Source organism: Chiloscyllium punctatum, chromosome 5, assembly GCF_047496795.1.
Source record: "Chiloscyllium punctatum isolate Juve2018m chromosome 5, sChiPun1.3, whole genome shotgun sequence".
In the NCBI taxonomy this organism is placed as follows: Eukaryota; Metazoa; Chordata; class Chondrichthyes; order Orectolobiformes; family Hemiscylliidae; genus Chiloscyllium; species Chiloscyllium punctatum.
The window spans coordinates 19,282,456-19,296,395 of record NC_092743.1 but is presented as its reverse complement, the minus strand read 5'-3'; positions in this window follow the sequence as shown (position 1 = coordinate 19,296,395).

Here is a 13,940-nt window from a genome sequence, read left to right as displayed (position 1 = left end):
GTGGGAAATGCAGGGTTATGGAGATTGGATAGGGGACTGAACTTGGAGGGATGCTCTTCAGAGGATCAGTGCAGAGTCAGTAGGCTGAATGGCCTCTATCTGCACTGTAGGGATTTTTTGATTCTAAGGATTAGTGTTTCTATAGTGCTTTTCATACTCTCAGGACACATCTGGATATTTGCAGCCAATTAGGTATTCTTAAAGTGTAGTCACTGTTGAAGGAATGAGACAGCCAATTTGTGTGTAGTAAATTCTCAGTTACTTTGCTAACATTTTGCATCTCTTTCTGTCTCCACAGATGTTGCCAGACCTACTGAGTCTTTTCCCGCATTCTCTGTGTTTCTTTCAGATTTACAGCATCTACATTTTTTCATGCAGTTACTTGCTTTGTTGCAATATTGATTAAAGGATAAATGTTGCTTTGGGGACCTGGGTTCAAACCTTGCTACTGCAGATGGTGGAATTTGAATTTAATAAAAAATGTGAAGTTAAGAGTCTAATGATGACCATGAATTCGTCGTGGATTTTCGTAAAAACCCGTTTCCCTCCTTTAGGGAGGGAAATGGCCATTTTTATTTGGTCTGGTCTCCATGTGACTCCAGACTCTCACCAAAATGGTTGACTCTATACTGCTCTCTATGCAATTAAGGATGGGCAATAAATGCTGGTGAAGCCAGGAATGCCCTCATCCTGTGAATGAATGGAAAAGAAAGGGCACAGTAGCTAAATCCCTTGCTTTTTGAAGTGGTGTGTTAAGGATTCTTACATCCACCCCACTGGGCTGATGGGGATTATCTCATCTGAAAGATGGCACCCGTGACTGTGCAGTACTCCTTCAGTAATGCATTTTGCACTCTATTCATTGTACAGAGAAGTAAATCTACAACCTTTTAAGAGAGCATTATCAACTGAGCTAACTTCCTTTGCTGTCAGTTGGAACAAGTAAAGTTCAATAATGTGTACCCTCTGGTATTATTTTTATGTGAGAGCAAATTGGTCACCTTCACAAGTTCATGAACATGCAATGATTGTTTCTATGGACTCATGGATTGAGGTTTTGTAGTGGAGATGTATCATACAAACAGTAGTTATGGCACACTGCAAATAGCATTTTGAATGATTATAACATATTACCCCTTAGTTGTGAAATGTGACTTGTTATTTTCAGGAGAGGAGCTGAGTTCTGGGAATTGTGATAGGTATATTCCCTGAACATGGATGTGTTAGCAACCTAAGATTTCAAAATTATTTTCAAACTTTATTTTAAATGATTTGATTCGCTGCTTCTTCATTGGTAGCTACTTGTTAGCATTGAAGTGATCATTACTTTACTAGTTACTGATTTACTTGATTCTGTGCCTATTTGGTTGTGGGTTGTTTGGTTTAATCTGTGGTTTTTAAAGGTTTAGGAGGTCCAGGTCTGATATGATGTTACGTTATCTGTGAAGCAGCACAAGAGGCAGACCAACAGTAGAACATTCATCCCATCAAGGCCGCCTCCCCATTCAGTAAAATCATGACTATAATTATAATATTGGAATTAATTATTGAAAATATTCAGCAGGTCTGGCAGCATCAAGAGAGGAGAAAAAAAGTGAAAAGATTGAGTCCGTCATGATTTCTTCCTCCTGGCTGATCTGATTGTAGATGATCTCTACTTCCCTATAATTGTTGACTCCCTTGTTGATCAATAGTCTGTCTAGCTTAGCCTTGAGTGTTTTCAAGGACATAACCTCTACTGTCCTCTGTGGAAGAGGACGCTAAAGATTAATAACCCTCTGAGAGAGAAAAAAGAATCCTCCATTGATACAGACAATTCTATGGGTTTTTTTAAATTTTAATTGCCCTTTTTTTCTCCTCTCTCTCCCCTTTTTTTGTGGTTATCGGCTTTATACTGCTTTGATGTAAAGCCGGAATTTCTTTGTATATCGGTTGGTTGGGTATTATCAGAGGCTTTTTTTTAACTGCTATCCTTTTGTGTTTGGATTGGGGGTGGCTATACCTGTGGTCAAGATAAGTGGGGGCCATCGGGGGTGGGCATCCATTGTTAACTCTCAGAATGTAAATAACAGGTTTTCTTCATTTGTGAATTGGCCTCAGCTAGAGGCAGTTGGGAAGGTAACAAGGATTAGGAGGAGTGCCCCGCATGGGCAAGGGGGGAGATCTCTAGTGAATTGGGAGTTATTTGGGTATTTGCTCAAGTTAAAATGTAGTGATTAGTTTTTTAGTTGTAGCAGTTTTTATAGGAGTGGTTTTTAGACTTTACAGAGTTAATGTTTTTGTTGCTCACCGCAGCTCAGATAAACTTCCTCCTGTTGGGAAACCACAGGCTACCCTGGATGACCATGGCTAGTGATCTGTTCAGGTAGTGCACCTGGAATGTAAAAGAGAGCTATTCCCCCATTAAAAAGAAAGAAGCTGCTGTCAAGGATAAGGTGGACATAGCCCTGCTGCAGGAGACACATTTAACTGATAAGGAACATCTGAAGCTGCAGCAGGGAGGTTATGATAGGGTATTCTTCTCCTCCTTCAGCTCTAAGAGTAGAGGAGTGACTATACTGGTAAAAAGGAACCTCCCTTTCCAGGTAAATGAGCAAATTAAGGACAAACATGGATGGCTCATCATTCTTAAAACTCTATTACATGGAGAAGGGTATGGTGTCCTGAATGTGTATGTCCCCCAATTTCTAACTGATGCAGTCGCTAAATTAATGAGTCTTGGAGTGCGCCGCACGATCATAGGAGGGGATTTTAATCGCCTAATAGATCCCGAGGTTGACAGGATGCCAAGTTGCTTGGCAGGTACACCTGTGCAATCTAAGCAATTGGTGGATGTGTGAGGAGTTGGGATTAGTGGATGTGACTTTACTTTCTATTCCAACCCACACAAGTGCCATAAGCAAATTGACATTTTTTTAATGCCAACTGACAGTTTGGACAGAACACTGGCATGCAAAATTGGGGGAATATAACTATCTCTGACCATTCCTCTTAAGGGATAGTAAATTCGTTGAGTACATCACAAGAGAGTTCAGGGCCTTCTGGGATATAAACTCAGGTGCAGTCAGTAATCCGACAATTCTTTGGGAGGCCACTAAGGCATATTTACGAGGCCTGATTATTTCATATTCAACGACTAGAAGGAGGCAGAGGGAGGAGCAACAATGGATGCCGGAGACCCAGGTGAAGGTAGCTGAGAAAGTATATTATAGTAGGCCCTCTTTGGCCAAGCTGCAGTGGGTCACGGCCCTCTGGACTACTCTTGACTCAATGCACACACAGGTGACAAAAAAAGAGATTTCCTTCACTAAGCAAAGACTGTTTGAATTTGGAGATAGCCAGGTAGATAGCTGGCATATCTGGCTAGAAATCTATCTATTTGGCCCAATCTATTATGTCTGTTTGAGAGAAAACTGGCACAGTTACCCGTGAGTTGAAGAAGATCAATGTTAGATTTGGGGAATACTTCGCAGAGTTATATCAGTTGGAAGGAAGCGAACACGGTGCAGCGAGAATGCAGTCCTTTTTTGAGAACCTGGACCTCCTCAGTATAAACGCGCCTATGATGGTACAGGACGTGCAGTGGTAGTAAAGCATCTCCAGAATGGCAAAGCACTGGGGTCAGATGGATTCCCAAGTGAATTCTATAACAAATTCATAAATGTGTTGGTGGAGCCACTTCTGGGGATGTATAGCTATTCATATGCACAAGATTTTCTGCCTCTTATGGAGGCTAATATCTCCCTCATATTAAAGAAGGGGAAAGACCCCGAAGAATGTGCTTCATAAAGACTCATTTCACTGTTGAATGTAGATTTTAAAATTCTATCGTCGACGTTGGCCATGAGGTTGGAACAGGTGTTGCCCTATATTACTAAAGAAGATCAGATGGGTTTTGTTAATGGCTGTAGCTCCTCCAACAGTATCATGAGGGTACTGAACATAGTGCAGGTATGCCAGCAAAGATTGATCCTGGGTTTGGTGGTCTCCCTAAATACAGAAAAGGTGTTTGACCGGATAAAATGGCCGTACCTGTTTGGGGTCCTAGAGTGCTTTAGTCTGTGGGAATCCTTTGCCAGATGGGCAGTGACTGACATAATTATGCTAAGGTGGCAGTCATCACAAATGGCACTAAGTTAGGTAACTTTAATATTGGGAGAGATAGTCAACAGGGGTGTCCTCTTTCACCGCTGCTATTTACCTTGGCAATTGAGCCATTAGGCTGAAACTATCAGGAGGGATCCTGAAATAGTGGCGCCAAGGGTGGGAATGGGGAGCATAAGATCACATCCTTTTGTTCTTGGCCAATCTGGAGGAGTCTGTTCCTTGATTGATTCAAACAATGAATTTATTTGGCAGCTTTTTGGGCTACAAGATCAACTTTGCAAAATCGGAAGCTATGCCGATGGGGGCGGGGGGTGCTTAGTGGAGGTGCCTGATCTGAAGGATGGAATACAGTTCCTGTCTAGATGGTCAGCGAAAGGTTTTTTGTGTTTGGGAATTTTTATTACCCCTGCCTTCCACCAGCTGTATAAAGCTAACTATGTACAATTAATAGAGAGAATAAAACAGGATTTGCAGCGATGGGAGGGATTACCATTATCATGGTTACGCCAAATAGCCCTGATTAAAATGAATGTTCTTCCTTGCCTGTTGTACCCTTTGAGAACGCTCCAGTTGATGCTACCCAGACAAGTATTACGGAGGCTCAGTAGTTGGCTAGGTTCTTTTATTTGGTATCACAGATGCCCCCTAATTAAACTTACCAAATTGCAGCTTTCGCAGAGTGGGGGAGGGGTGGATCTTCTGGACTCGAAGTGATATAAGATAAGTGCTCTGTTTAGTATATGTCAGTGACTGTGTATGAGGGGATTCGGAGTCGATTTGGCTTCAAGTTGAAGCCTCACAGTCGAGATGTCCCCAAGTTAATCTATTATTCATGGATAAGATGAAATCTGTGAATGAGCAGTGTAAGAGCCCAATCATTTTAAACGCAGTAAAAGCCTGGAGGGTAATTATGCAAGACCAGGGCAATTGGCTTAAGACTTCGCTGTTTACACTGTTGGTGGGAGCCCCAGGATTTAAACTTGGGGCAATGGACTCCGGCTTTAAGGCATAGGAGAATAAGGGAATCTCTTGTCTGGGAGATTTATTCGAGGGGGAGGTCTTGATGTCATTTAGCCAACTAAGTCAGAAATATGGATTGTCCAATAGGGATCTTTTCTGGTACTTTCAGATAAGGGATTATATACAGAGGAAGACCACGATCCTGGCTCAGTAAAGAGTACTCCGGTGTCTGGTCACTCTTTCAGTTAGTACTTTGTATCATTTACAGAAAGGTCGTGGAGGGACTCTCTAAGACGTGGAATCGAGAGCTAGGAGAGGATATTTCATTGGAGATATGGGAAGGTATATGGGAAAATGTAAGGAAAATTTCAGTATGTAACAGAGTGCAGGCCATGCAATTGAAGATTTTAGGAAACAGTGACGTCTGCAGATGCTGGAGATCAGAGTTGACAGTGTGTTGCTGGAAAAGCGCAGCAGGTCAGGCAGCATCCAAGGAGCAGGAAATCGACATTTCAGGCCAGAGCTCTTCATCAGGAATGAGGCTGGGACCCTTGGGGGTGGAGAGATAAATGGGACGGAATGGGGTTGGGGGGGAGATAGCTGAGAGTGCAATAGGTGGATGGAGGTGGGAATGAAGGTGATAGGTCGGAGAGGAGGATGGAGCAAATAGGTGGGAAGGAAGATCGGCAGGTCATGAGGGTGATGCTGAGCTAGAAGGTTGGAACTGGGATAAGGTGGGAGGAGAGGAAATGGGGAAACTGATGAAGTCCACATTGATGCCCTGGGATTGAAGTGTTCCCAGCTGGAAGATGAGGCGTTCTTCCTCCAGGTGTCGGATGGTGAGGGAGCGGCGGTGGTGGCGGTCCAGGACCTGGGAGGGGGAGTTGACATGTTCGGCCTCAGGCCGGTGGGGTTGATTGGTGTGGGTGTCCTGGAAATGTTCCCTGAAGCACTCTGCAGGAAGGCGTCCAGTCTCCCCAATGTAGAGGAGACCGCATTGGGAGCAACGGATACAATAAATGATATTGGTGGAAGTGCAGGTGAAACTTTGATGGATGTGGAAGGCTCCTTTGGGGCCTTGGATGGAGGTGAGGGAGGAGGTGTGAGCGCAGGTTTTGCAATTCCTGCGGTGGCAGGGCAAGGTGCCAGGACAAGAGGGTGGGTTGTTGGGGGGCATGGGCCTAACCAGATAGTCACGGAGGGAACAGTCTTTGCAGAAGGCAGAAAGGGGTGGAGAGGGAAATATATCCCTGGTGGTGGGGTCTATTTGGAGGTGATGGAAATGTCGACAGATGATGCGATTTATGCGAAGGTTGGTAGGGTGGAAGGTGAGGACCGGGGGGGGGGGGGGGGGGGGGGTGGGGGCAGGGGTTGGGGGGGGGGTGGGTGGTGGTGGTTCTGTCCTTGTTACAGTTGTAGGACCATGGGGTTTGAAGGTGGAGGTGCTGAACATGGATGAGATGCATTGGAGGGCATCTTCAACCACGTGGGAGGGGAAATTATGGTCCGTAAAGAAGGAGTCCATCTGGTGTGTTTTGTGGTGGAACTGGTCCTCCTGGAAGCAGATGAGTTGGAGGCAGAGAAATTGGGAATATGGGATAGCATTTTTGCAGGGGGTAGGGTGCAAGGAGGTGTAATCCAGGTAGCTGTGGGAGTCGGTGGGTTGTAAAAAATGTCAGTGTTGAGTCAGTCCTCGTGGATGGAGCCAGTGTAACTCCAGAAGATGTACTGTTCCATGTAGCCGACTAAGAGACAGGCATAGTTGGGGCCCATGCAGGTGCCCATGAGGAAGTGGGAGGATTGGGAGGAGAAATTGCTGGCGGTGAGAACCAGTTCAGCCAAATGAATGAGAGTGTCAGTGGAAGGGTACAGGTGGGGACGTCGGGAGGGGAAGAAACAGAGGGCTTGGAGGCCCTGGTCATGGCAGATGGAGGTGTAGAGGGACTGGATGTCTATGGTGAAGATGAGGCATTGGGGGCTGGGGAAATGGAAGTCTTGGAGGAGGTGGAAGGCGTGGGTAGTGTCCCGAATGTATGTGGGGAGTTCCTGGACCGGGGGGAATAGGACAGTATCGAGGCAGGTGGAGATTTTGCACAGGGCTTGTATGGCACCAGAGAGGCTCGCTAAGTTCAAGAGAGGAACATCAGCAGGGTGTCTCAAATGTAAAATTAATATAGACACTCTTACACACTGCTACTGGTCATGTTGTAAGGTCCAGAGATACTGGAGTGCTATAATAAGGGAGTTGAAGGACATCCTGGAGATCGAAGTTAAAGTGTATCTGGTATTTCTTCTTCTGGGGTTGCCAAATCTGCCCTCTCTGGAGAACACGGGAAGAGATTGTGTAACATGTTTACCCACTGTGTGAGGAAGAACACTTTAATGAACTGGACGTTGGAAAAACCACCAGGTCTTTTGGGGTGGCATAGGCTGGTGATGGAGCATTTCCCCCAAGATTACCTCACAAATATGGTGCATCACAAAACGGAGCAGTTTTACAAGATGTGGCAGCCCTTTCAAAATTACATTCACGCAGATTTATCAGTAATATTAACTAGGGCCGCGGTATAGCCATGGGAATCAGTCTGGGCACCCATGGGGCCCTGGGATGGGGAGGCTGTGGGAAAATAATGTGGGTGCAATGACTGGTTGTGAGACATAATAAAGTTGTGAGATATAATTTAATTTATTTTGAATTGAGTTTAATTTAATTTTTATTTAATTTGTTTGTAGTTTAGTTTAAGTAGATATGTTTGTTCTGGTAGAATAGTAGGTAGTTTATTATTAATAGTAATGTGAAGTGACATTAGTTTACTGCCTCTATCTTTCTGTATTTTAGTATTACTCTTTTTTTTGTATATTGATGTTCTGTAAAAGATTTTTTAAAAGCTTCTAATAAAAATATTTATATTAAAAAAATTATTTTGAAGAGGGAAATAAAGATGTAATGCAAATTTGTGTGGCTTGTAAAGTAAGAGAGCATTTTTGCTTCATAGCCTTCTTCATTGGCATTTTTAGCTCAGAATTAAATTGGGAATTACAAAACCATCTGCAAGTCTGAACTCATAACTGAAGAGTTACAAAAATCTAGAACAGCCACCAGGGGTCAGTAGCAGATAGCTGTTACTCAGACTGAGCAGCTCCAGGTTTGATTTACCCAATATCAGGCTGCTTTGGTAATCACCTCAGTCGTTTTGTACAAATGATTAATTTTGTTGTGTGTTTCAGAAAGGTAAGGATATTCATGTGGGAAGCAGCCTCTTAACTTTAACCACCCTCATTATAATTACTCATTTAAAAATTTTGCGAGCGTAGGATACCAGAAGTCAAGATTAGAATTAATTAAAATGCTCAGCAGAGGTTTAGTTGTATTCATTCTCAGGATGGCTGAACAGTAACAAGGCCCATACCTCAAGTGTCCTTAAGGAGGTGGTTGTGAGTCATCTTCTTGAACTGCGATAGTCCATGGAGTTCTTCAGAACAATGTAAGGGAGTGAAACAACAGTGATACAGAACCAAGTCAAGATGGTGTGTGGTTTTATTGGGGAGCTTGCAAGTGGTGATGTTCTCATGCACTTGTCTTTTTTTACATTTGGGGAGAGCATACAGTTTGGAGGGTGCTGTTGAAGGAACTTTGGTGAGTTGCTGCAGTGCCCCTTGTAGATGGTAATTACTGCTACAACTGGGGACAAAGTTAAAGTTTAAAGTGGTGGTAGGAGATGGAAATTTAGATAGTGTCAACTCTTTTGATGTTGTTAGTGCACACCCATCCAGACAAGTGAAACACTTACAGAAAACCAAGAACTGCAGGTGCTGGAAATCTGAAACCAAAGCAGAAATTGTTGGAGAAACTTAGCAGGTCTGGCAGCATCTGTGGGAAGAAAGCCAAGTTAACGTTTTAGATCCAGCGACTGATTCTGAAACATTCCGTCTGCTTTCTCTCCACAGATCCTGTCAGACCTGCTGAGTTTCTCCAGAAATTTCTGTTTTTGTTGAAGTGAAACAGTTTCGCTCCTTGTAAATGGTAAAAGGACATTCAGGGATAAGGAAGGGAATTACTTTCCAGAGATTTCCTAGCCTCTGACCTGCTGTTGTAGTGATGGTACTTACAGACTGCTCCAGTTCAGGTTCAGGTTCTGGTCAATGGTAGTCCCCTACTCTGGATCTTGATGGTATTAGTGGTGGTAATGTCATTGATTACCAAATGAAGACAGTTAGACTATTGGAGATGGTTATTACCTGGCACTTGTGTGATGGTTAAACTGCTGAAGATGGTTTGACAGCATCTGTGTGTTCCAGTTTATAGGAACCATTGTACATTTCTAACAGCCAGAATAAATACATTAATGTTAACATAGAGTCATACTCCCTTTATTCTGCGGAGCAATATCCAAGAATTCCAAGCTCAGAGAAACATCCTTCACTGGAGCAATCTGATAGTCCCATCTCACGATCCAATTATCCTTGATCCACTCCCTCCTCTCTGATCTTTGTCACAAAACAATTCCAAGAGCATCCACCCAGATGTAAGACAATATATGAAAACATTGTCATTTCCATACTTCTCTTCACACTAGCTTGGCTTGTATGTGAAATTGTTGCTGGATCAATAACCTGGTATCCTTTTCAGACATCTTATTTTTGGAACACTAGTGCGTGCAGCCTTGATCCTGAGATGGTGGGACTGCCCTACAAAGAGTGATTGGCAAACTGAGCCTGTATTCTCTATAGAGTTTCAAAGAATGAGAGGTAATCTTATTGAAACTTACAAAAGGAATAGACATGCAGGGTAGATGCAGGTAAGATGTCTCCCCCAGTTAGAGATATTAGAACCAGAGGAAACAATTTAAAAATGAAGCAGGTATCACTTCCACCCAAAATGAGGAGGAATTGTTTAACTTAGATAGTTGTGAAGCTTTGTAATTCTCTACCACTGTGACAACTCAGCTTTGTGAGTGATTAAAGTAGAAGTTGATAGATTTCTGATTGCCAAGGGTGTGCACTCTTATGAGAATGGAATAGGTAAAAGGCATTTGAAGTGGTTGATGAATATTGAAAGGCAGTGCAGGCTAAATGGCCTACTCCATTTCTGGTGTTCTAGCTTAATGAAGTGAAGAAAATGTCTTCATTCAACCAATAGTGAACCAATGGAATTCCCTATGTTGAAGACTGTGGAAATTGTGTCACTACATATATTCTAGAACTGAGATAGATTTTGGCAGCATTAAGGGGTATGGGGAGCAAGGTGGAATGTGATAAAGGGTCAGCCATGATCATATTGAAAGGCACAGCAGGCTAAAAGGGCCAATTAGCCTTCTCTGGCTTCTTGTATTCCAATGCATTCAATTGTAAAATTTAATAAGCAGCAAATTATAATCAATAAACATCAATAAATATATTTCCAGTCAGCATGGCTCCTGAGCTTTGATCATGGGATGAATTCTCCATGAAATTGAATGAAGTGGGGAGAGCACAAGGTGATAGGAAGGAGCATGGTTTGTGAGGTTGGTACAATACAAGCTTAAACACAATAAAGGATCTTAGGTATGATTAGGAGCAGGGGTTGAGGTGAGTATGGGGGCAGTGGGAGATCAGTCCATTGGCACGGATGATGTGGGGGAACATGGAGGTGTGGGTAGAGGAGCATACATTGGCACGAAGGGAAATGGGAGTTATTTAAGGGGGGAACAAGGGCATTAGATGGCATTGGGAGTATGGATGAACATCAGCAGAATTTAGGGACTTTGTGTGTGTGGGAGGGATCAAGAGTGAAAGGGAAGGGAAGGAGGGATGGTTTTGGTTTCTGTTGGTGCAAGGAGAGAGACTGCATCCACAGGAACCAGACTACGCTGTCGAACAGTGCCACCCACACCTCTCCCGGGAAACCTTAACAACCCCAAAAACAGAAGTCTTACCTCCCATGCCAGATTTTCCCAGGTCATGGGCAAGAGATGACCCACTCCCTGACATGGGAGCAAGAAACAGGGGCCAAGGTGTACCATATCTGCCAATCTCAGATTTAAAACGTTCGATTGGGCCAATGTCAACAGGGTAGTTGAAATCTGGAACTCTTAATCCCTTTCCTTAACGAATATCTACCAGTGTCAGTTTGGAAAATTTTTATTGTCTTAGCTTCTGAGGGGAGTGGTGAAGGGGGAAAAGGGCAGATGAGCTCAAGGTTTCTTCTTGGGGAAATTTGCTTCCTGTTTTCGTTCGTGAAAGGATTCACTCTACCTTAAAGACTAGACGCGATCGATCACAAGAAATATACTTTACATTTTTCATCTAAACCTAGCAGTTTTATTTTAAGAATAATCTTTTCTCTTTACCAGTCTCCAACCGTCACCTCCGCTATGGAAGGCATTAATTGTACTTTAGCGTCCAGTACTGCCATCCCTGAATATCTTCCATTATCTTCCCCAACATGACCATTAAATTGTGATCTTTGATGGAAAGTTTGATACATGAGGCTGGGCCAGGGCAGTGGGGACGAACGGTGGGTGAAGGATGTCATAACCAGACTCAAATATATTCTTACCCAGAGGTTCACCAGGCATTAATAGTGCAAGCTCTGGAATGGGGAACTTTTGCAGATTTTCCACATCCTGACACAGAATTCTCTTATCGCGCTTGTTCATTGCTCTGAACCAAATTCACAATGAGGACTGAGACTGACCACTGGCTTTTGCACTTTTTAAAGGTTCTTCTGTGCTACGTCAGCATCACTTTCTAATCAGCATTTAATCTCAAATTACACAGTACAATCTGACGGTGACCCATCTTCTTGAATCCCTACAGTCCATGGGGGCTGGATTCATTCAGGGTGCTGTTAGGAGGGGATTTTAAGGATATTGATCCCATGACAGTGGAGGAATATCCATATAGTTCCAAATCAGGATGGTGTATTGATACCAAAGATAGCATCATGAAAGTAATTCTACTTAGTACCATGCCTCATAAATGTAAAGATAAAAGCACTCTCAAATATTTTCCACCAGAGGTTAAGTATTCACTTGCCTCAAATGTATTTATGAAGCACTTTCACTGAACCTTCCTGTTTGTTGATTTTCCAATTAAATAAGATTTCAGGCATATCATAAATCATTAACTTGTTTTATCTTCCCACGAGGTGAATCTTCTTGATCATCTGACTATGATTAATAAAATTTGCTTATTAATTCTCGCTTAAATTTCTCCTTGAGCTATTTTTGGCATGTTGGTTATTATTTATGTGTTTTGATGTGGAGGTGTTAAAATGGGTAAAGATGCTGTACTTGTTGGTGCTTGATAACTAGAAGGAGAGGAATACAAAATCATCACCTAAAGATCAAAGATGAGTTTGGAATCATTGTTGTTAACATTTGCTTGGACATTAAATGCCCAAGCCCAGAAAACACCAACTGCAGAAGCTGTAATCCATTTTGGAGTGAAGTGAATAAGAATTGGAAATGAGAAAATATTGCCAGGCTACAGGGACTAATTGGACTTGGTGAATCAGCTGAGGAACAATGTGCCAAATGTCTTACTGCTGTAGTTTAAAATGCTATGATCTCATGATGCAGTTGGGAGAAAGTGAGAACTGCAGATGCTGGAGATCAGAATCAAGAGTGTGGTGCTGGAAAAGCACAGCAGGTCAGGCAGCATCTGAGGAGCAGGAGAATCCATGTTTCAGGCGTAAGCCCTTCATCAGGAAGGAATTCATCATTCCTGATGAAGGGCTTATGCCCGAAACATTGATTTTCCTGCTCCTCGGATGCTGCCTGACCTGCTGTGCTTTTCCAGCACCACATGCTAAACTCTCATAATGCAGTTGTTGATTTGTTCATGATAATATCAACGAGGATTATTTTAACTTTATGGAATAATAAAATTGATGATAAATCAATAGCCTGTTTCACATTTCCCTTGATTGAAATTCCAATTGACTTCTCCACAACCACCTGATGAAGGAGCAGCGCTCCAAAGGTTACTGCTTCCAATTAAACCTGTTGGACTATAATCTGGTGTTGTGTGATTTTTGACTTCAAATAAAGTGATGCACAAGCATAACATTTTATCATTTACTCCATGGTCCGTTTTGCTGAATGTTATAAAGTTGTAGAGAACGTCATTACCCCACAATTGACTGCTGTCTTTTTGCTCAGATTCTTTGTGACACTCCTGCTTTTCAGCACTGTTTTTGTTTGGTAACTCATTCAATCAGCAATAAGCAGCAGTGGCTGCTGATAGGCAAGACAAATGGCACCATGTTTTCACACATGGCCACCACAACATTCAGAAAAAGCTTGCAAGGAGCCCAAATGTGAGTTTTACCACTGAAGATGGCAGGACAGCAGATCTTAGATCTGATTCATTGGCTGTGGGATTACTTGTGTGAATGAAGAGACAAAATCATTTGCGGCTTTTGCTGTTTGACTTGCACATTTGGTAGCTTCACCAGGTGGGCACCTCACCTTTTAGGTATGCCTGGGGTCGCTCCTGGCATGTCCTACTTTGTTGAACCAGGGTTGAATCCCTTGGCTTGATGGTAATGCTTGTGTGTAGGACATTCTGGGATCGACGATGTGTGGCACTGGAAAAGGCACAGCAGGTCAGGCAGCATTTGAGGAACAAGACAGTCAACATTTCAGGCAGAGCCGTTCCTCAGGACTGTGGGATACTCCGTGTCATGAGGTCGCAAATTGTGTTGAAACATGATTTTGCTGTTGCTGATGGCCCACAGTGGATTATGGCTGAAACATCGATTCTCCTGCTCCTCAGATGCTGCCTGACCTGCTGTGCTTTTCCAATGTTCCGCCATTGAATAAGATCAGATTGACAAAGAACCTAGAAGGAGGAGTTCATAGAGTGTTTTGGGATAGTTGTTTATATTC